Below are 25443 nucleotides of genomic sequence, written 5' to 3' on the forward strand. Positions count from 1 at the left end.
TTATTTCTAACTTTCCTCACCATCCGACCCTATTCTACGATCGCATACAATTTTTTTTAACTATGTACATGGATCACACTTAGGGAAATTTCATCTATCTTAAATGAAATTGGAATATCAAACTCCAAACTTTCTATACACTTCAAAATTATATCATATCAAACTATAAACATGCGGGGTAAACACTTAGTCACATAACCTAAAGGAGAACTGTCATATATTTTATCTCACAGTAATAACTGCTTCTTATAATAACTTACTAACGTGGTACTTTCTAGTTCTAATATGAATAAATCTGAACAACTTAAAATCATTCCCTGAAATTCAATATCGACTACTCTTGGTTCTCATTTCCTACATCACATCTTCTTAGTCATATGCATGAGTCGTATAATAACACAACTTTGGTAATACACACATTTCTGACTCCTAGGTATGTTGCCCTTAGGATCATTTCTGTCAAAAACAATAGTGACCAATTATATGCCCGTTGCAGTTAAATTCTTAACCTGCTACATCGTGGGGTCTGAAATCTTGACTATCATCATCCAATTTGTGGCTCCATTTCTAAGAATTAAAATAAAATTATTCTGTGAGGTAAAAACACATATGGGTACACTACCATACACAAACATGTCCTTTAGAGTATACCATTATCTGATAAATCGCTTCCTACACCATCCAGCTAGTCTTGAGTTTTAATATAGACCTAAAACATGCTAAGATTTTGTTATATCTGTTACTTACCTTTTCTTTTAGCATCCATAGGAATCACTGTATGCTCACAAGTCACCAGAATTTGGATACACTGAAAATTAGAGATCTGATAACTAAATTACTGATAACTAGCATACTGAATAATCATAAACTTGCTAACTGAAAGACTGTATAACTGGTAATTGAGGTAAACTGATAACCATAAAATATTATAGCTATTTTTGTACTCTTTAATAAGGTTATGCTCTAATATGTACTACTATCGATTGTATCCCACTTTTAACATTCTTTCAAGTCTCATTTGTTACCAACCTGTACTCCATAATTATATCCCAATGGGCAATCATCCTCTCTAGGACTTTGGGTTTTTCCTGCCCATCACCTAGACATTCAATACGTCTGGAATTCGATAGGAAGAGAAGAATACCTATTGCTCTAAGTTTAATGGCACGATCTAGAATAGAAAGAACAATCCTAAATGTCGTGGTAGTTAACTGTTTATATGTGTGGCCGACACACACATATAAAGAAAACTCCACTGGACACAGCTTCATAGACTCCCTAGGACACTTGAACCTAATGCTCTAATATCAAGCTTTGTCACGCCCCGAACCTGGGCCTGGACGTAACACGACACTCGGTGCCCGAATATATGTGACCGAGCGAACCAACTGGCTGGCTGAATCAACATGTGATATCATAACATACTGAATGCGGAAGAAAACCTAACACATGCCAATATACTAAAAGTTTGAATGATATAAATCAAAGTGTTGAAATACTAATAGAAGTCTAAAACATATATGTAGTCAGCATTGCTTAACCTGAAAAGCATGTGACTCTGTCTAACTATTACTCTAGTTTATGAAGCCTCTAATGTGGTACTAAAAACACAGACTATCTGTAAATACTGAAAGATTGTACGGTAATGATAATGCCTTGAAAGAACTAAGGCTCACCAAATAGCTGGTACGAGAATCCTATCGCACTCAATCGTCAACCTGCAAATCATTACCTGCATTGTGAGATGAAGGCCACAGGCAAAAGGGACGTCAGTACATTTGAATTGCACTGGTATGCAAAACAACTAAAAGAAAGAACTATAAATGATAAAACTGAAACTGATCTGATAACTGATAACTGATAACTTAAATGATAACTAATTACTGAAATGATAAATGTTGAAACTGAAACTGAAATGATAACTGATAATTGATTTGATAACTGATAACTGAACAAAGGAAGTAAGGATATGAATACTCTATCTTCTGAATGATGAACCACCTGTTTATCTGAATAAACTACGGCCTCGGGCCCAATATATATATGCACAAGCTACGGCCTCAGGCCCAAGTATACGTATACATAACTACGACCTCAGGCCAAAAATATATAAAAAATAAACTACGGCCTCAGGCCCAAACATGCATAAAGCATAAACTACGGCCTCATGCCCAAACATGCATAAAGCATAAACTACGGTCTCAGGCCCAAATACAGGTATTCAATATTAAAGGATTTAAATTCAAGAACTGAGAATCATACTGCAATAAGTGATGCTGAAATACTGAATCATACTGAGTTACATGATACTGGAATACTGAATAAGACTAGACTGAGACATGTATTCTTGAGCTGATTATGAAAACTGAAACGTCAATTGTTTATGACAAGCTAAGTAATCTGGAATGAGCCTTATGGGCATCAAACCCAAGTCTATATTGATTACGCACTAACTCACAACGTTCAGAATGAAAGTCATGAACGAGTTATGAAGCTATAGAATATATATATATATATAGGCCCATAGAGTGCTGACATGGCACCTTTTATAGATTAGGAATCCCATTTATCTAATTTCTCAAAATTTTGGGGTTTTCCTCTCATTTTAATCAATTTCTGTCACTATTAAATTAAAAATATTAATTGCAGCACTATAATCCCAATCTTAATGTAATACCGTTTCAATTGTTTCCAATCGTCACATAAAGAAAAAGACACCGTTTCAGTTGTTCATCCTTCGCTATTTAATTCTCATTGATAAAACCGTCTCAATCTTTTCATCTTCTTTTTATTATTATTTCTTCTGTTCTCTAATATTTTTCATATTGTGAGGCTGCTCTGCTGAAATGATGCATTTACCTTCTCACTCGTTTCTTCCTCTCCCTAAGATTTTTTTTGGAAGTTAATGGAACTTGCGGCCACTTATTTAAAAAAAGATGTGGATATGTCTACGTCAATTCATGAATCTGGCAGAAGGTGATAGCGCACGGTGAAGGGCAGCAACGTTGGATTCTCCAGTACAAACATTTGGGTATGTTCTTGAGATTGTTACATGTAATCCTTAATAAAATTATATGTTATTGATGAAAAAAAAAGAGTTCGATTAATCTTCTCTCTAATCTCTCTCCACTTGATAGTTGAATTTCGTGTTATACTACCTTAATTTTTTATTTTTTGTTATAGCTTTCATATGGAAGAAGGTGGTGAAAAATTGTACTTGGTCTTTTGACATGATGGAGTATTTTTAGGATGTTTAGTGTGATTATTTGGATGAAAGGGAATTTCAGATTTTGCTGAATAAGTGACTGGTGAGGAGGAGATCAGATAAGAAGGAAATATAGAAAAAAGAAAAAGGAATAAAGGGAACGAAAAGGGGGAAAAACGAGAAGGAAAAATAATAGTAGTGAGCAAGACAGAGTTAATGATGTGAAAGAGAACAAAGATTAAATTTCATTTATCTATTAGCCGTTGCTTTTCAATTTAACTTTTTAAAATAATCCTCTTGTCAAACAAAAGGACAAAGATTAAGAGTCTGTCGAATCCTAAAAAGAATCATTACATAAATTCTTAAAATATTGCGTAATCTTTCAAGTTTTCACGAGATTTTTTGTTTTATAGCATAAGGAGATTCTTTGCAAAGTTACTATACGCCAAGGGAATTGCAAAGATGTTTGTGTGTCTTGATTGATACATATCCTGAGATTATATTATCATCTCTTAGAAGTTGTTTAAAATTATTTACTCCTAGCTTGGAAACAAAGGTTTTAAATCTGTGGCAATAGTGAAAGATAAAAACTTTTGTGAGATATTTTGAGTCAAATTCTAAACACTAAGATCAGAAGCACAACAAATTTCAATTCTCCAACCGAGACATTCAAATTTCCAACCACACCTATAACATTTTCGTGCAAGAATATAAAATTTTCGTGGAAGTAATATCTTAGACAAGTAGTTACTACACTTCTTGGTGACATTCTCAATAAACTTTAATTAGATTATTGTTGATATATAAGAATGTTTCTAAATCTGTTACATGAAAGGAGCTTTTGGAATAGCACCGAGGAGCTTTTGTTCGTTTGATCTTCAACTTGGGGTAACTAAATGAAATGCTCATTCGGTGGTATTTGTAAGTTAAAATTTCCCTTTTCTCATTTGCAAAATTTCGAACCGTTTCCTCTTCAAACTTATAACTAAAAAAACAAGGCAATGTTTAATTTGTACGCAATACAACTTTGTTTCTCTCTGTCTTCTGGTCACGTTAAAATAGGGGAAAACTGTAAAAGTAGAAAAATTCAACTTTTTAAGGAAACAAAATTTAAAAATGTGTACATACTTAAATAAAAAAAATAACATGTATGTAAATAAAGTGTACACACTTTTACTATACAATGTAAGAATGCAAAGCATTAGTTTATTTTTATATAAAATAAAGACAGATTTTCAAATATCATGTAAAAATATTGATTAAAGGAAACAATATTTTGGTAATTTTTCTCAAAGGTTTGTTAAAAACATTTTTATATTATTTTTAATATTGTTAACCGTTGCTTTTGGGATGCTGATAAACTCTTTTTTGCCTTCAACGCCTCTTGCTTTCACCTTCTTGGGTTATTGAATGAACCTCGCAGTTGAACATCTTTACAAAGTCTTGAACCTTTCCTTTAATTCCAGCTTTAGTAGAATTCTTAGTTGATCTTAATGGAGATTAACCTTGGGGGACTACCTCTGTTATATCTCATGTATCTACTACTAAATTCGTTCCAGTTTATGTGAACTTATTTTCTTTTTGGTCCGTTCCAAAAAGAATGTTCCCTTTCTAAATTTGGAAACAATTTTGCTTAAACTTACAATTCTAAACTTAATGAAAAGTTTTTATAACCACATAAATACTCTGAGCCCCTTTTTGAATTGTTTAGGACCACAAATTTCAAAAGTCTTCATTTATTTTTTAAACTCCGTGCCCAATCAAGCATGTTCACATAAATTGAAACGGAGGGAGTATATTGGTTTTTGGTCAAGACCTCTCACTTTTCCTCTTAGCTTGTGAGTTGCTTTTATGCATGTTGTCATTGACCTCAACATCACCGTTCTTCATTTCTTTTATATAATATAAAATAGAAAAAGATGATCGTATTATTAATTTAACCAAGTGAATAAAACATGGTTATATGATAATAAAAAGTTTTGTACAATTTGTTTAACCATACATACTGTCGATATAATAAATATGTAAAAGTTTAATTTTCTTAAATACCATAAAAGTTTTTAGTTGGTAATTTTTATAAAAAGTTAATTTCTAAATTTTCTGATACTTTTATAACCGCGCGAAGCGCGACTAATTCACTAGTGTTTACAATAATTTTAAGCCAACAACCAGAACCCTAGCATAGTTCATATGATTCTCATTATCAAACTCATCTACTATTCTCCAAAAAAACTCATCAGTTCATAGCTATAAATGATTAGGGAGTAGAAGCATTACCTTTTTGAAGTTCAATCCTCTTGAATTCAAGTTCTAGGGTTTTTTTTCTCAACAATGATGTCTCGATTGAATATCTAATGATTTGAAGGGTTTACCCATGTTAATAAGGTGTTGGAAAATTGAAATTAACTTAGAATTATCTTTTCAACTTACCTTGGATGATGGAGGTACCTTTGGTTAGATTCTTGAGAGCCTCCCTTTCTAGAGTAAGTTTTCGTGTTTGGGGTGTGGGCAACGAGGGAGGGCTTAAATAAGTGTACACGTCCCAAAAATTAAAGAAAAAATAAAAGTAGCTCGGATAAACATCATCGGCGCGGGGCATCATCAGAGGCACCAAAATAACAGTGCAAGGCCCCATCAGAGGAGCCAAAACTACAATGCCTTACACTGTCAGGGGCGTTGGAGTTAATCCCGGGACAGTGCCTTGCACTATCTATGGCCGTGAGTTTTCTTGGCCTTGCACTATCTAAGGCTTCGAATTTTCATGGTCTTGCATTGTCTAAGGCTGTAAGACGGACCTCCCATAAACTTATTTGATTCTATCGAATTTTATGCACCTCACTCTCGGTCTTGATTCCAAAACAACGGTTTCCACCAATGCTCATCCCGATAGGACTTAACATGTCTAAAAGGCCACATTAATACTCATTTAATGCATCCACAACTAATTCAGATTTTCGGAGTGTTACACATAAGCGCTACAAAAGTACACTATAAATACCTAGTACAACACTGTCTAAATAAAGAGTAATCAATAGTAAGTGTAAGGATATATGGTGACTCCGAGGCTTGCGAGCAACAAACAAGTATACCTTGAAGTCTAAAATATGTATGGTCAAATCACTGATGCCTAGCCTAAGCTGAAGTACCTGGATCTACACAAAAATATACAGAAGCGTAGTATGAGTACACCACGATGGTACCCAGTAAGTTTCAAGCCTAACCTCGATAGAGTAGTGACGAGGCCAGGTTAAGACACCTACTAGGATAAGAGAAACTTAGCAAGATATAGTATAGGCAAATAATGGAAGACGAAAAAATAAATGACTATAAGGCAGTTCAATAACGTAAGCTAACACGGAATGTAAAGCAACAAAGGCAACACGGAGTGAACACACGATAAAAATTGCGTGTAATCAATACAGATAAAAACAAGTAAGGCAAATAAAGAGATAACAAAAATGTTGAACCAGTAAGCCTCGTTAACATAGAATGTAGAACAAGAGTCACAACTAAGGTACCGCCTCATATCCACATTTCATAATTTATAATCACAACCTTTTCTTATACCGCCGCGTGAGCCTTACATTAAGATATTTTTGCCACCGCGAGAGCCTTACATAAGATATTTTTGAAAATATTTTTTCCGACATAGCCACACACACATAAATCCCACCTTATGCCGCCGCATGCACATTAACCCATATCCTTATATCGCCGCATGCACATCAATATTACAACACAATAACAACTCGCACCACAACTGCCCATATGCCACAACTTGCCAAAATTAATAATACCGAAGATACTACAACATATAGCCAGCAACTCAACCATAATACTGTAACGACCCGTCCGGTCATTTCGAGAGTTATAACCCTGTTTTTTCCATTCCTACTTCTTTTTGTGTTATTCAGCTATATTATATTATATCGGGTTAGTTGGTTCGAGTCTGTAAGGAACTCGGGGTGAAATGAGACACTTAGTCTCATAATTAAAAATTTTAAGTTACAAAAGTGGATCAGATATGGACCTATATGTAAACGACCTCGGATTCTAATTTTGATAATTCCAATAGCTCCATATGGTGATTTTGGTCTTAGGAGCGTGTCCAAAATATTATTTGGGAGTCCGTAGAGGAATTAGGCTTGAAATGCCGAAAGTTTTATTTTTGAGAAGTTTGACCGGGGTTGACTTTTTGATATCGGGGTCAGAATCTGATTCTAAAAAATTGGAATACCTCTGTTATGTCATTTAGGACTTGTGTGCAAAATTTGAGGTCAATCGGACGTGATTTGATAGGTTCCGAAGTTGTTTGTAGAAATTAGAAATTTCAAAGTTCATTAGGCTTGAATTGGGGTGTAATTCATGGTTTTAGCGTTGTTTGAGGTGATTTGAGGATTCGACTAAGTTTGTATGATGTTTTAGGACTTGTTGGTATATTTGGTTGAGGTCCCGAGGGCCTCGGGTGAGTTTCGGATGGTTAACGGATCAAAAATTGAACTACAACAGCTGCTGCAATTTCCTTCTATTGGAAAATTGCTTCTGCCCAGAATCGAGCCCAGATCGAGCTCAGGGTCGATGGCCACGATCGAAGCCCAGATCGAGCTCAAGGTCGAGGGCCATGATCGAGCCGAGGGTCGAGGGTCACGATCGAAGGCATTATCGAGCCCAGGATCGAGGACCTCGATCGAAGGCCAAGATCGAGGCAGAACCGAGGATGTCTGGGCAGAATTATAAAAACGGGAGCTTCGTCCCATTTGCCATTTTTGACAAATTGGAGCTTGGGAAGAGGCGATTTTTGTTATATTTTCAAGGAAAACTTGAGGTAAGTCCCTTGTGATCATTTCTACTCCATAATATTGAATTATCATCGAGTAATCCGACTAGATTTCATTATTTTGAGGTGTAAATCAGAGATTGAAATTTAAAAATTTGGAAATAAGATTTGTTGATTTGAGTGTCGAGTTGAGGTCGAATTTTGGTAAAATTAGTATGGGTAGACTCGTGGTTGGATGGGCTTTCAGATTTTATAACTTTTATCGGGTTTCGAGACGTGGGCCCCACAGGCGAATTTTGAGCCAATTTCGGATTTTGGTCTAATTTTGAAGCTTTTCTTGTAGAATTCATTCCATTAGCGTATATTAATGGTATTATACTGATTGTGAATAGATTTGGAGCATTTGGAGGCCGAGTCCAGAGGCAAGAGCATTACGGGGTAGAGATTTGACCGGTTTGAGGTAAGTAACGAATGTAAATCTAGTTCTGAGGGTATGAAATCCCGGATTTCGTATCATTCTATTATTTTGAGGTGACGCACATGCTAGGTGATGAGCGTGTGGGCGTGCACTGTTGGGGATTTGTGACTCGGTACGTCCCATAGCAACTGTAAAGTTGCATACTTTGTTGAAACCATTGATACTTATATGATTTAAAAAGATTTTATGTAAATTGGGCTGAATGCCATGTTTGGGCCTTGCGCCAATGCTGTTTGGACCCTTAGGGGCTGTTTCGTATCATCCTCTCACTGTTTTCGATTGAAAAATCTATACTCAGTCATGTTTATTCTTGTTTACTGCATAACTCAGTTTTATGACTCTATTTTGATGCATATAAATGTTTTGGGCCGAATGCCCTATTTTACTGAAAAGCCCGAGTGGCTTGATTTGTGAGAATGAGTGTGGATCGGGGCTGCCCGCCTGCAGCATACTTTATTATTATCGCACGTGAGTTGTCCATGCAGATTATAGTGCTTGGTCTGAAGGAGTCCCTCCGGAGTCTGTACACACCCCTAGTGAGCGCAGGTACCTACTGAGTGCGAGTGCCGAGTGCCGAGTGCCGAGTGCTGAGTGACTGGGAGGCAAGAGTGATTGTGAATTATGCCCGAGTGGCACAAGTGACTGTGAGGTTTGCCCCAGGGGCTGTTTATGATTTCATCATTTTGCTCACCTTTGCATTGAGCCTTTATTTGAAAAACTGTTGGAAAGATTTTTTTAAATGATTTTCTTTTTACTGGATCTTGTCTTCCTCTAGTTGTATTTAGCTATTTTCCAGGCTGAGTTAGACTTGACATTGTTAGACAGATCGTAGTAGATGCTCATGACTAGTGACACCCCGATGTCGGGCTTTTCTTTTCCGCACTTCTATTTTTATTTGATTTGAACTCTTTAAATGGAGGTTTTTTATGTTACATAACCTTGAAATTATCTTTAAAATAAAAATATCATTTTGTTTTGGAAATGAGTCGGCTTGCCTAGTTCCACGATAGGCGCCATCACAACAGGGGGTTAGTTTTGGGTCGTGACAGGTTGGTATCAGAGCCTAGGTTACATAGGTCTCACGAGTCATGAGCGGGTTTAGTAGGGTCTTGCGGATCGGTACGGAGACGTCTGTACTTATCTTCGAGAGGCTGCAGAACCTTTAGGAAAACTCCATATTCTTGAAGTTCTTCTCGTGCGAATCTGTTGATTCTAGTAACTAAACATCTGTTATTTCATTCTCTCACAGATGGTGAGGACTCGTACTACCGGTCAGGAGGGCCAGCCACCAGTACCACCAGCCAGGGCCGCGAGAGGCCGAGGCCGCGGTAGAGGACGTGGTAGGGGCAGAGGTGCAGCCCGTACAACAGCTGGGGCAGTACCTGGAGATCCACCGGTTGTCCCAGATCAGGACCAAGTTCGAGTTGTTGATGCACCAGCTCAGGCACCACATGTGCCTATTGTGATTCCAGGCCTTCAGGAGGCCCTAGCTCAGATTCTGACAGCGTGTACTGGCCTTGCTCAGGCGGTCTCTATTTCGACGGCCGCAACCACATCTCAGGCCAGGGGAGGCACTCAGACTCCTGTTGCTCGCACACCCGAGCAGGTTATTCAGGGACTTCAGACACTGAAGGCACCACCAGCCCAGCCGGTTGCTGTTGCTCAGGATTATGTGTTTCCTGCTATGCCTAAGGATGATCAGCGTAGGTTGGAGAGGTTTGGGAGACTTCAGCCACCACCTTTCAGTGGCACGGAGAGAGAGGACGCTCAGGACTTTTTGGACAGGTGTCAGAGGATACTCCGTACTGCTGGTATTTTGGAGACTTGTGGGGTCTCGTTCACTACCTTTCAGTTTTCTGGGGCTGCACTCAGATGGTGGGAGACTTACGAGAGGCGTAGGCCTGTTGGCGCAGCACCCCTTACTTGGCAATAGTTCTCCGTGGTCTTTTTGGAGAAGTTCGTGTCTCGATCCCATAGGGAGGAGCTGCGTAGAGAGTTTGAACGGCTACGCCAGGGTGATATGTCTGTGATGCAGTATGAGATGCGGTTCTTCGAGTTAGCCCGTCATGCTATCTGGTTGGTTCCCACGGACAGAGAGAGGATCATGAGGTTTATTGATGGCCTCACTTATCAGCTACAGTTGCTCATGACCAGGGAGCGAGTTTCGGGTGCTACCTTTGATGAGGTTGTCGACATTTCTCGGCAGATTGAGATGGTTCGCGGTCAGGAGAGGGTTGAACGGGAGGCCAAGAGGCCTCGTGGTCAGGGTGGATTCAGCGGTGCTCCTTTTGGGGGTCAATTCCAACACGGTAGAGGTCGTCATTTCAGACAGGCTGAGTCAGCTCGGCCATTTCATCGGGGTGCATCATCTGGCCATGGTTCTCACAGTTCTCATCAGGGCTACTCATCACTTAGTGCCCCTCCAGTTCAGAGTTTGTCCCATGCTCCACCTGTTCAGGGATCTTCCATGTCAGGTTCTTCAACCAGTCATCCCGGTGCTAGGGGTTCCCTTCAGTCTCCGCCGCCAACACTAGGGAGTTGTTTTGAGTGTGGGGAGCTTGGGCATATGTGGAGGCAGTGTCCTCGTCGTCATGGAGGTCTATCTCAGCAGAGGAGTCAACCTCCGACTACAGCCCCAGCTACCTCACCATCCGCCCAGTCAGCTCGGGGTAGAGGTCAGTCAGTTAGGGGTCGCCCTAGAGGGGGAGGCAGATCAGGGGGTGGTCAGGCCCGTTTCTATGCTATTGCTTCAGATGCTGTGATTACAGGTATTGTCTCAGTTTGTCACAGAGATGCCTCAGTATTATTTGACCCTAGTTCCACGTATTCATATGTTTCCTTGTATTTCGCCCATTTTCTGGATATGCCCCGTGAGTCCTTAGTTTCATATATACATGTATCTACTCCTGTGGGCGATGCTATTATTGTGGACCACGTATATCGGTCATTTGTGGTGACTATTGGGGGTCTGGAGACCCGAGTAGATCTATTGTTGCTCAGTATGGTTGACTTTGATGTGATATTGGGTATGGATTGGTTATCTCCATGTCATGCTGTTCTAGATTGTCACGCTAAGACGGTGACGTTGGCTATGCTGGGAATTCTGAGGGTTGAGTGGAGCGGTTCTATAGATTATGTACCAAGTAGGGTGATTTCATATTTGAAGGCTCAGCGCATGGTTGAGAAGGGTTTCCTATCTTATTTGGCTTTTGTGAGGGATGTTAGTGCAGAGACTCCTGCCATTTATTCTGCTCTGGTGGTACGTGATTTTCCGGATGTGTTTCCTGCAGACCTATCGGGCATGCCGCCTGACAGGGATATTGACTTTGGTATTGATTTGGTGCCGGGCACTCAGCCCATTTCTATTCCACTGTATCGTATGGCACCGGCGGAGTTGAAGGAATTGAAAGAACAGCTTCAGGAACTCCTTGATAAGGGGTTTATTCGGCCTAGTGTGTCACCTTGGGGTGCACCGGTTCTATTTGTGAAAAAGAAGGATGGTTCCATGAGAATGTGTATTGATTACAGGCAGTTGAACAAGGTCACAGTCAAGAACAAGTATCCTTTGCCTCGTATTGATGATTTATTCAACCAGCTTCAGGGAGCGAGGGTGTTCTCCAAGATTGATTTGAGGTCCGGTTATCACCAGCTGAAGATTCGGGATTCAAATATTCTCAAGACAGATATCCTATCCATGATCTTGAGTTAGCAGCCATTGTTCACGCCTTGAAGATTTGGCATCATTATTTGTATGGGGTACGTTGTGAGATCTATATTGATCACCGGAGTCTGCAGTATCTGTTAAAGTAGAAGGATCTTAATTTGCATCAGCGGAGATGGTTGGAGATTCTTAAGGACTATGATATCACTATCTTGTACCATCCGGGGAAGGCCAATGTGGTGGCCGATGCTTTGAGTCGCCAGGCAGAGAGTTTGGGGAGTTTAGCCTATCTTCCAGTAGCAGAGAGACCTTTGGTATTAGATGTTCAGACCTTGGCAGGCCAGCTTGTCAGATTGGATATTTCGGAGCCTAGTGCGTTCTCGAGGTCTTCTCTTTATGACCGTATCAGGGAGCGTCGGTATGATGACCCTCACTTGCTCGTTCTTCAGGATAGGGTTCGGAGAGGTGATGCTAGGGATGTGACTATTGGTGATGACGGAGTGCTGAGAATGCAGGGCTGAATATATGTGCCTAATGTAGATGGGCTTCGAGAGCTGATTCTTGAAGAGGCCCACAGCTCGCGGTATTCCATCCATCCGGGTGCCGCAAAGATGTACCAGGATTTGAGGCAACACTATTAGTGGAGGCGAATGAAGAAGGATATAGTCGGGTTTGTGGCTCGGTGTCTAAACTGTCAACAGGTTAAGTATGAGCATCAGAGACCAGGTGGCTTGCTTCAGAGGTTAGAGATCCCAGAGTGGAAGTAGGAGCGGATCACTATGGACTTTGTAGTTGGGCTCCCACAAACTTCGAGGAAGTTCGACGCTATTTGGGTTATTGTGGATCGGCTGACCAAGTCCGCGCACTTCATTCCAATTGGTACTACTTACTCTTTAGAGCGGTTGGCTGAAATTTACGTCCTAGAGATCGTTCGCCTGCATGGTGTCCCAGTTTCCATCATTTCAGATAGGGGTACTTAGTTCACATCGCAGTTTTGGAGGGCCGTGCAACGAGAGTTGGGTACTCAGGTTGAGTTAAGCATACCTTTTCACCCTCAGACGGACAGGCAGTCAGAGCGCACTATTCAAATATTGGAGGACATGTTGCGTGCTTGTGTCATTGATTTTGGGGGTTCATGGGACCAGTTTCTGCCACTCGCGGAGTTTGCATGTAACAACAGTTATCAGTCGAGTATTCAGATGGCTCCGTATGAGGCTTTGTATGGGAGGAGGTGTAGATCTCCGGTTGGATGGTTTGAGCCGGGTGAGGCTAGGCTCTTAGGTATAGACTTGGTCCAGGACGCATTAGATAAGGTGAAATTGATTCAGGAGCGGCTTCGCACGGCGCAGTCTAGGCAGAAGAGCTACGCGGATAGGAAGGTCCGTGATGTGTCTTTTATGGTTGGGGAGAAGGTTTTGCTGAAAGTATCACCCATGAAGGGTGTTATGAGGTTTGGGAAGAGGGGCAAGTTGAGCCCCCGGTTCATTGGGCCTTTTGAAGTGCTTCAGAGGATAGGAGAGGTGGCTTATAAGCTTGCCTTGCCACCCAACTTGTCGAGTGTGCATCCAGTGTTTCATGTTTCCATGCTCCGGAAGTATATTGGAGATCCATCCCATGTTTTGGATTTCAGCACGGTTCAGTTAGAGGGTGATATGACTTATGACGTGGAGCAGGTGGCTATTTTGGATCGGCAGGTTCGAAGGTTGAGGTTAAAGGATATAGCTTCAGTGAAGGTGCAATGGAGAGGTCAGCCTATGGAGGAGGCCACTTGGGAGATCGAGCGGGAGATGCAGAGCATATATCCACGCCTATTCGAGACTCCAGGTATGTTTCTAGACCCATTCGAGGATGAACAAATGTTTAAGAGGGGGAGGATGTAACGACCCAGCCGGTCGTTTCGAGAGTTATAACCCTGTTTTCCCCATTCCTACTTCTTTTTGTGTTATTCAGCTATATTATGTTATATTGGGTTAGTTGGTTCCAGTCCGGAAGGAACTCGGGGTGAAATAAGACACTTAGTCTCATAATTGAAAATTTTAAGTTAGAAAAGTGGACCGGATATGGACCTATATGTAAACGACCTCGGATTCTAATTTTCATAATTCCAATAGCTCCGTAGGGTGATTTTGGGCTTAGGAGCGTGTCCGGAATATTATTTGGTAGTCCGTAGAGGAATTAGGCTTGAAATGCCGAAAGTTTTATTTTTGAGAAGTTTGATCGGGGGGTTGACTTTTTGATATCGGGGTCGGAATCTGATTCTAAAAAATTGGAATACCTCTGTTATGTCATTTAGGACTTGTGTGCAAAATTTGAGGTTAATTGGACGTGATTTGATAGGTTCCGGAGTTGTTTGTAGAAATTAGAATTTTCAAAGTTTATTAGACTTGAATTGGGGTGTAATTCATGGTTTTAGCGTTGTTTGAGGTGATTTGAGGATTCGACTAAGTTCGTATGATGTTTTAGGACTTGTTGTTATATTTGGTTGAGGTGCCGAGGGCCTCGGGTGAGTTTCGGATGGTTAACGGATCAAAGATTGAACTAAAACAACTGCTGCAATTTCCTTCTGTTGAAAATTGCTTCTGCCCAGAATCGAGCCCAGATCGAGCTCAGGGTCGATGGCCATGATCGAAGCCCAGATCGAGCTCAAGGTGGAGGGTTACGATCGAGCCCAGGGTCGAGGGTCACGATCGAAGGCACGATCGAGCCCAGGGTCGAGGGTCACGATCGAAGGCATGATCGAGCCCAGGGTCGAGGGTCACGATTGAAGGCATGATCGAGCCCAGGATCGACGACCTCGATCGAAGGCCAAGATCGAGGCAGAACCGAGGATGTCTGGGCAGAATTATAAAAATGGGAGTTTCATCCCATTTGCCATTTTTGACAAATTGGAGCTTGGGGAGAGGCGATTTTTATTATATTTTCAAGGAAAACTTGAGGTAAGTCCCTTGTGATCATTTCTACTCCATAATATTGAATTATCATCGAGTAATCCGATTAGATTTCATGATTTTTAGGTGTAAATCAGAGATTGAAACTTTGAAATTTGGAAATAAGATTTGTAGATTGGAGGTCGAGTTGAGGTCGAATTTTGGTAAAATTGGTATGGGTAGACTCGTGGTTGGATGGGCTTTCGGATTTTGTAACTTTTGTTGGGTTCCGAGACGTGGTCCCCACAGGCGAATTTTGAGCCAATTTCGGGTTTTGGTCTAATTTTGAAGCTTTTCTTGTGGAATTCATTCCATTAGCGTATATTGATGGTATTATACTGATTGTGAATAGATTTGGAGCATTTGGAGGCCGAGTTTAGAGGCAAGAGCATTGTGGGGTAGAGATTTGACCGGTTTGAGGTAAGTAACGATTGTAAATCTAGTCCTGAGGGTATGAAACCCCGGATTTCGTATCATTCTATTATTTTGAGGTGACACACATGCTTGGTGATGGGCGTGTGGGCGTGCACTGTTGGGGATTTGTGACTTGGTCTGCCCCGTAGCAACTGTAAAGTTGCATACTTTGTTAAAATCATTGATACTTATATGATTTAGAAAGATTTTATGTAAATTGGGCTGAATGCCATGTTTGGGCTTTGTGCCAATGCTGTTTGGACCCTTAGGGCTGTTTCGTATCATCCTCTCACTATTTTCGATTGAAAAATCTATACTCAGTCATCTTTATACTTGTTTACTGTATAACTCAGTTTTATGACTTTATTTTGATGCATATAAATGTTTTGGGCTGAATGCCCTGTTTTACTGAAATGCCCGAGTGGCTTGATTTGTGAGGATGAGTGTGGATCGGGGCTGCCCGCCTGCAGAATACTTATGACTGAGTGAGGCCGAGGGCCTGATTGGTGAGGATGAGTGTGGATCGGGGCTGCTCGCCTGCAGCATACTTTATTATTATCGCACGTGAGTTGTCAGTGCAGATTATAGCGCTTGGGCTGAAGGAGTCCCTCCGGAGTCTGTACACACCCCCAGTGAGCGCAGGTACATACTGAGTGCGAGTGCTGAGTGACTGGGAGGCAAGAGTGATTGTGAGGTATGCCCGAGTGGCACGAGTTACTGTGAGGTTTGCCCGAGGGGCTGTTTATGATTTCATCATTTTGCTCACCTTTGCATTGAGCCTTTATTTGAAAAACTATTGGAAAGATGTTTTTAAATGATTTTCTTTTTACTGGAACTGGGTTTAAACGAGATGTTTGATTCAAATCCTGATTTTTAAAAGCATGTGGTATTTTACTGAGATTTCCTAATATGAACGTTATATGCCTTATTGCTCGTCACTACTGCTCAGTCTTTATTTATTGTTGTTACTTACTGAGTTGGCGTACTCACGTTACTCCCTGCACCTTGTGTGCAGATTCAGGTGTGGCTGGACACCGTAGCGGTTATTGAGTGTTCTGGTTGTAGATTTTCTTTGAGATAGCAAGGTAGCTGTTTGGCGATCGCAGCCCCTGCTCTTCTCCCTCTTGTCTTCCTCTAGTTGTATTTAGCTATTTTCCAGGCTGAGTTAGCCTTGACATTGTTAGACAGATCGTAGTAGATGCTCATGGCTAGTGACACCCCGATGTCGGGCTTTTCTTTTCCGCACTTTTGTTTTTCTTTGATTTGAACTCTTTAAATGGAGGTTTTTATGTTAGATAACCTTGAAATTATCTTTGAAATGAAAATATCGTTTTGTTTTGGAAATGAGTCGGCTTGCCTAGTTCCACGATAGGCGCCATCACGACAGGGGGTTAGTTTTGGGTCGTGACAATACGAACAAGAATCTCAATAATAACCAAATGAGCGAGAATTACTCAACAAGGAAAGCTATCTCAATAGTCAACGACATCAAATAAGAATAACTCGACAAATAAGGAGGTAACATGACAATAAGAGAGATAACAAAGGCAATTAAGGCATATAAGAGCATGTTTGACAATAAGGATATAGCATGTGATAACAACATCAAGTAAAGCATGTAAGAGCAATTTAACAATGGAAGATCTAACATGATATTTCATTTATAATTAAATGCATGAAAGAGTTTAAGAATCTAAACCGGTCATAATACCACATATAAACCCGTGCACACACTCGTCACCTCGTGTACACGTCTTTCACATAATCTAAATAACACAAATCGACCCAAGTCCTAAGGGGTAGTTCCTCCACACAAAGTTAGGCAAGATACTTACCCCAAACAAGCTAAATCAACCCAATAGTAAGCATATTCTGTGAAAATCCAACCCGGAACGGCTCGAATCTAGCCAAAATAAATTAATACCATAAATACAAACCATTGAAAATGATTCCGGATAATAAAATTGAAATCTTGAAAGAAAATTAAAAAGTCAACTAAAAAAGGCAACCCAGGCTCACACCTCGGAACCCGACCAAACTTACAAAATCTGAATACCCTTTCCGATACGAGTCCAACCATACAAAAATTGTACAATTCCGACCTCAAATCAAACTTTATATCCTCAATTTATAGTTTAGGAAAGCTTTCACAAAAGTCCCCAATTTCTCCAACTCAAATAAATAATTAAATGATAAAAACAATAATGGAATCATGAATAATAAACAAATCCTAGTCAAAAACACTTACCCCGATCCATTCCTTGAAAATCCCCTTCAAAATCACCCAAAACCGAGCTCTCTAACTTAAAATGTGAAAAATGAAATAAATCCTCGATTTCACACTTTTTCTGCACGAGCTTTTCCCACCTACGACCTCCCTGTCGTATCTGCGGAAAAACCATCATAGATGCGGCCCCACTAAGGCTCAGTAATTTTTGCTTCTACGGAACATACAACGCACATGCGCTTCTGCTTCTGCGAACCAAGAGCGCATCTGTGCGTCCACTTATACTGAACCTGACCGAACCTGCGGTCCTTCAAGGCTCGCCCGAATTCTGCTTCTGCAGACTAGTCGCCGCTTATGCGCGTGCGCACCTGCGCCCAGATGTCTGCACCTGCTACTTTCCCCTAGCCAGCCTCCTTTCGCTTCTGTGATCTCCTACCGCATATGCGGCCAAGCCCACTGCAGGTGTGATGACACCATAACTCAGTTGTTCAACATCAATCTTCCTAAGTCCAAAATAGATCCAAATTTGATCCGAACCACACCTTTGGCCCCCTGGGGCCCCCATGACCCATTCCAAACATACCATCAAGTCCTAAAACATAACACAAACCTATTCGAGGCCTTAAATCACATCAAACAACATCAAATCTACGAATCACACCCCATTTTAAGCCGATTGAATCAATGAACATTCAACTTCTAAAACAAATACCGAGTCATACCAAACCAACTCCAAATGAGCTCAAATTTTTCATGCAAGTCCTAAATGACACATCAGACCTATACCAACTCCAAGAACCACAATTCAAGCCCGATGTCAATAAATTCAACCCTCGGTTAAACATATCAACCTTCCAAACCTTCAACTTTCCAACTTTCGCCCAAAAGCCCCAAACCAACCTACGAACCTCCAAATCAATATACAGACATACGCCTAAGTCCAAAATCACCATACGAAACTCTCGAAACAATCAAAACTCCATTCCGGAGTCATTTACACAAAAAGTCAAACTTTGATAAACTCTTTCAACTTAAGCTTCCAACCTTGGGACGGAGTGTCCCAATTCACTCTGAAACTCACTCGAAGCCAAACCAACCATCCCGACAAGTCACATAACAACAATTGAACATAGATGAGGCAATAAATTGGTAAACAAGGCTAAAATACTCAAACATCCGACCAGGTCGTTACATTCTCCCCCCTTTTAAAACAAACGTCCATCCTCGAACGCGTATAGAGACATACCTGAAGTGCTTAAAAGGTGAGGATAACAGGTGCACATATCATGCTAGGTCTCCCAAGTTGCCTCGTCAACTGGTTGACCCCTCCATTGAACCTTTGCTAAAGTAATATTCGTTGACCTCAACTTTCGAACCTGCCTGTCCAAGATGGGCACCAACACCTCAACATAAGTCAAATCCTTGCCCAATTGGACTGAGCTGAAATCTAACACATGGGATGAATCACCATAATACTTCCGGAACATGGAAACATAGAACATCGGGTGAACTGCCGATAAGCTGGGTGGCAATGCAAGCCTGTAGGCAACCTCCCCCACCCTCTCAAGGATCTCAAAAGGACCAATATACCTAGGGCTCAAGTTTCCCTTTTTCTCGAATCTCATCACATCCTTCATGGGTGAAACCCGCTGCAAACCCCTATCTCCCATAAATTTTACATCACAAACCTTCCGATCAACATAACTCTTCTGTCTAGATTGTGTTGTACGGAGCCGATCCTGAATCAGCTTGACCTTTTCCAAGGCCTCCCGAACCAGATTAGTGCACAACAACCTAGCCTCCCCCGGCTCAAACCAACCAACTAGAGAGCAACACCGCCTCCCATATAAGGCCTCATAAGGATCTATCTGAATACTCGATTGGTAGCCATTGTTGTACGCAAACTCTGCCAGCGGCAAGTACTGATCCTATGAACCCCCGAAATCCAAAACACAGGCACGTAGCATATCCTCTAAGATCTGAATGGTGCGCTCAGACTGTCCGTCCGTCTGGGATGAAATGTTGTACTAAACTCAACCCGTGTGCCTAACTCGCGCTGCACGACTCTTAAGAAATGTGATGTAAATTGCATGCCCCGATCGGAGATAATGGGCACCGGAATGCCATGGAGACGAACAATCTCACGAATATAAATCTGAGCCAGTTACTTAGAAGACTAGGTAGTCACAACTGCAATGAAATGTGCAGACTTGGTTAGCCTATCCACAATCACCTACACTACATCAAATTTCATTAAAGTTCGTGGGAGACCAACAATAAAATCCTTGGTGATACGATCCCACTTCCACTCGGTAATCTTAAGTCTCTGAAGCAAACCGCCCGGCCTCTGATGCTCGTACTTCACCTACTGACAGTTCAAGCACCGAGCCACATACTCCACTATATCTTTCTTCATTCTTCTCCACCAATAATGCTACCTAAAATCCTAATACATCATAGTGGCACCAGGATGAATAGAGTACGTGAACTGGGGGCCTCCTCAAGAATCAACTCACGCAACCCATCCATATTGGGCACACATATCCGGCCCTGCATCCTTAAAACCCCATCATCTCCTATAGAAACCTCCTTATCATCATCGTGCTACACCGTGTCCTCAAGGACAAGCAAATGGGGGTATTCATACTGACGTTCTCTGATGCGCTCATACAAAGAAGACTGAGAAACCATGCAAGCTAGAACCCAGCTGGGCTCCAAAACATCCAATCTCACAAGCTGATTGGCCAATGCCTGAACATCCAATGCTAATGGTCTCTCACTAATTAGAATATATGCAAGTCTACCCATACTCTTCGCCTTCCTACTCAAGGCATCATCCACCACATTGGCCTTCCCGGGATGGTATAAAATAGTGATACCATAGTCTTTCAGCAACTCTAACAACCTCTGCTGCCTCAAGTTCAGGACCTTTTGCTTAAACAACTATTGTAGAATCCGATGATCTATAAATACATTGCAAGACACGATGTAGAGATAATGCCTCCAAATCTTCAATGCATCAACAAAAGTTGCCAACTCTAGATCATGAACGGGGTAGTCATAGGGATTCAACTGGCGCGAAGCATAAGCAATCACCCTGCCCTCCTGCATCAAGACACACCCAATACCAATCCGCAAAGCATCATAATAAACCATATATGAACCCGACCGTGAAGGAAAAACTAGAACTAGAGCTATGGTCAAGGCAGTCTTGAGCTTCTAAAATCTCTCCTCACACTCGTTAGACCACCTGAATAGAGCACCATTTTGGTTCAATCTGTTCAAAGGTAAAGCAATAGACGAGAAACCCTCTACGAAACGACGATAATATCCGGTCAAACCAAGGAAACTCTGAATCTCAGTAGCCGAAGATGGTCTAGGCCAACTCTGAACTACCTTATCCCCTCAATAGATAACACATGACCCAAATGGCTTCCGAATCGAGCCAAAATTCACACTTTGAAAATTTTGCATATAAATTCTTCCCCTCAAGGACTACATCACCATCCTCAAATACTGCTCATTATCTTCCCGACTGCTGGAATACACCAAGATGTTGTCAATGAATACGATGATGAAAGAATCAAGATATGGATGCAATACACTGCTCATCAGGTAGATGAATGCTGCTAGGGCGTTGGTCATCTCAAATGACGTCATTAGAAACTCGTAGTGACCATACCGAGTCCTGAAAGCAGTCTTCGGACTATCCAAATCCCAAATCTTCCGTTGATTATACATTGACCTCAAATAAATCTTCGAGAACACTCTAGCACCCTGAAGCTGGTCAAATAAGTCATAATTGCGTGGTAATGGATACTTGTTCTCGACTGTGACATTGTTCAAGTACCTATAATCAATACACATCCGCATAGTACCATCTTTCTTCTTCACAAATAGAACCGGAGCACCCCAAGGTGGCACATTAGGCCGGATGAAACCCTTATCAAGTAACTCTTGAAGCTAGTCTTCAAATTCCTTCAACTCCACAAGTGCCATAAAATATGGTGGAATAGAAATGGGTTGCATTCCTTACATCAAGTTAATACCAAAATAAATATCCCTATCAAGCGGAATGCTCGATAGATCTATTGGAAATACATCTGGGAAATCTCTCACTATCGGAAGTGACTCAACGGTAGGAGTATCAACACTAGCATCTCTCACAAAGTCTAAGTATGCCTCACACCCCTTCTCAACCATTCGTTATGCCTTTAGAAAGGATACAACCCTGCTAGGAATATGATCCAATGTACCCCTCCACTCCAACCGCAGGAAACCTGGAATAGCCAATGTCAAAGTCTTGGTGTGACAATCCAGAATAGCGTAATAGGGTGACAACTAGTCTGAGCCCAAGATCACATCCAAGTCTTCCATATTGAGTAACAATAGATCAACTTTGGTCTCAAAACCACCAATAACAACTAAACACGACCGATAAACATGGTCTACAATAAAAGAATCTCCCACAGGCGTGGACACATACATGAGCACTCAAGGAATCACTTGATATATCCAAATACGAGGAAAAGTAAGATAACACATATGAGTAAGTGGAGCCTGGATAAAATAAAACTCAGGCATCCCTATGACAGACCGAAACAATATCTGTGATGACAACATCTGAAGTGGTAGCGTTTGTCCTACCCGAAAAGCATAGAAATGAGCATAGCCTCCCCCTCTAGGGCGACCTCTACCTGCCTAACCTCCACCCCTAGTTGGCGATGCATGTAGGGCAACAACTGGAGCAGCATCCATGGCCTGTAAACCTTGTGGAATCCATAGAACCTAAGTAGTCTGTGGAGGTGCACCCTTCCAGAGTCTAGGGTAGTTTTAAGGCCTCATAAAATTTTACTTAAAAACCTGGGGTTTTATTGTGCCGAAGTGAACTTATGTGTTGATTATTGTAGAGAATTGGCCTAGCCCTACTACCCCAACTGAGATTCACAGTTTCTTGGGCTTAGCTGGATATTACATGAAGTTTGTGGAGGGGTTCTCTACCATTGCCTCTCTATTGACTGAATTGACGTAGAAGGTGGTTAAGTTCCAATGGTCAGATGCTTGTGAAAGGAGCTTCCAGGAGTTAAAATCGAGATTGACTACGACACCAGTGTTGACTCTACTAGACGGTACATATGGGTTTGTAGTATATTGCGATGCTTGAATAATCAGACTTGGGTGTGTATTAATGCAACATGGCAAGGTGATATCTTATGCTTCTAGGCAACTCAAGAATCATGAAAAGAACTATCCAACACATGACTTAGAGCTTGCAACAGTGGTCTTTGTGTCGAATATTTGGCGTCATTATTTACATGGGGTCCATGTGGATATATTCACAAACCATAAGAGCCTTCAATATATTTTCAAATAGAAGGAATTGAATCTGAGGCAGAGAAGATGGCTTGAGTTACTTAAGGATTATGATATCGATATCCTATATCATCCGGGGAAGGCTACTGTTATGGCAGATGCTCTTAGCCGGAAATCTATGGGCAGTTTGGCTCAGTTAGAGGCATATCAAAGGCCGTTTGCCAAGGAGGTACATCAGTTGGCTAGTTTGGGGTTTGTATTGCGGACTCTAGTGAAGGAGGGGTGATTGTGCAAAATAGGACTGAATCGTCGCTTGTGGTGGAAGTCAAGGAGAAGCAATACACCGATCCATTATTGGTACAATTGAAGGAGGGGATTCATAAACATAAGACCATGGCCTTTTCTCTTGGCATGGATGATGGTACCCTAAGGTACCAAGGGCGACTATGTGCTCCAAATGTAGATGGTCTTCCGTGAAAGAATCATGATCGAGGCTCACATTTCTAGCTATTTCGTGCACACGGGCTCTACAATGATGTATCATGATCTTAGGGAAGTCTACTGGTGGAATGATATGAAGAGGAATGTAGCAGACTTTGTGGCAAGATGTCCAAATTGTCAGCAAATGAAGGCCGAGAGCCAAAGGCCCGATGGGTTGGCATAGAACATAGAAATTCCCATGTGGAAGTGGGAGATGATCAATATGGACTTTGTGGTGGGACTACCTCACAAGTTCGACTCGATTTGGGTAATTGTGGATCGACTCACAAAATCAGCATACTTCTTACCTGTTAAGGCTACCGACATAGCAGAACAATATGCTCAGTTGTATATCAAGGAAATAGTCAGGTTGCATGGCACTCCAGTTTATATTATCTTAGATCGAGGGGCACAGTTCACGGCTAATTTTTGGAAGAAATTTCAGCAAGGTTTGGGTACTCAGGTGAGTCTTAGTACAACCTTTCACCCGCAGACTGACGGGCAGGTAGAGCGGACTATTCACAAGCTTGAGGATATGTTGCGCGCTTGTGTTCTTGACTTCAAGGGAAGTGGGATGATCATTTTCCGCTCATAGAGTTTTCCTACAACAACAGTTATCATGCTAGCATTCAGATGGCACCGTTCGAGGCTTTATATGGTAGCAAATGTAGATCTCCCATTGGGTGGTTCGAGATTGGGGAAGCGGAGTTGATAGGACCAGACCTCATGCATCGGTCTATGGAAAATGTTAAGATTATTACAGTGCAGTTAAAAACTGCTCAGAGTCGTCAGAAGTCCTATTCGGATGTGCATCTCAAGGATTTGGATTTTAAAGAGGATGATAGGATTTGGATTTTAAAGAGGATGATTGGGTATTCTTGAAAGTTTCCCCCATGAAGGGTATAATGCGGTTTGGTAAGAAAGGGAAGTTGAGTCCGAGGTATGTCGGACAGTACAAAATCATTCAGAGGATTGGTCAGGTGGCTTACATGCTAGAAGTACCTCTAGAGATGTCTTTACTGCACCCGGTGTTTCATGTATCCATGTTGGAGAAGGTGGTTGGAGATCCATCGCTTATTATTCCGGTTGAGACTATTGAGGTTAATGAAGAATTGACTTATGAAGAAATTCCAGTTGCCATTCTCGATAGGCATGTTTGAAAGTTGAGGAACAAAGAGATTGCCTTCGTGAAAGTACTATGGCGGAACTAGCAGGTTGAAGAGGCCACCTGGGAGGCCGAGAAAGAAATGAAGAAGAAATACCCTCATTTTTTTGAATAGCCATGTATTTATAAAGTTGTGTTCTATGAAAATGCTAAGAGTTTACCTTCTATGAATTATGTATCATTTGTACAGTTGACGTTAAGGGTGTTCCTTTTTGGTGATATACTGCTCGTGAGGCCACGGTTGGCATTGTTTTTATGTTATATTGCGTCGTTGGTTCATGTATATGTTGTAAGGGTTGGTTTCTGGGATTCTGTGACTGGTGGATAGGCCCAGTTATAGGGGAAACTCTAGCAAATAATTTGGAAATTTGGGGAGTTAGTCAAAAGTTTGGAACTATTGGTATGTGATATAGCAGCTGAGTCACATTGGTTTCTAATGGCAGATTTTGGCCTTCATTCGAGGACGAATGATCTTAAGCGGGGAGGATGTAAGGCCACATAAAAGTTTACTTAAAAACCTGGGTTTTTGTGGTGTTGAAGTGAACTTATGTGTTAATGATTGTAGAGATTCTTCGCGGCGAGCTTGCTCGCCGCAGTTCAGACTTTTTGGATCGAATATTGCGTTGGGGAGTTGAAGAAAAGTTTTGAAAGTGCAGGGCATTTCTGCAGTCGCATAACTAATCTGCGGACCGCAGATCTGCCGCAGACTGAAGCAAAATTTGGGCAAACTTTTTGGACCATTATGTGGCCGCATAATCATTTCGCAGGCCGCACAACCCATCTCAGATCCAACAAA

The 25443-nt window shown here is 41.4% G+C and overlaps 1 long non-coding RNA gene across 1 annotated transcript; it reads left to right on the top strand.

Moving 5' to 3' along the window:
• Positions 1-2710: 2710 nt before the first annotated feature.
• Positions 2711-16739, top strand: LOC142180220 (uncharacterized). Its single transcript, XR_012708382.1, has 3 exons — positions 2711-4126; positions 8375-8442; positions 16478-16739. It is a non-coding gene; the product is annotated as an uncharacterized LOC142180220 (long non-coding RNA).
• The last annotated feature ends 8704 nt before the right edge of the window (positions 16740-25443 follow it).

Source organism: Nicotiana tabacum, chromosome 4, assembly GCF_000715075.1.
Source record: "Nicotiana tabacum cultivar K326 chromosome 4, ASM71507v2, whole genome shotgun sequence".
In the NCBI taxonomy this organism is placed as follows: domain Eukaryota; kingdom Viridiplantae; phylum Streptophyta; class Magnoliopsida; order Solanales; family Solanaceae; genus Nicotiana; species Nicotiana tabacum.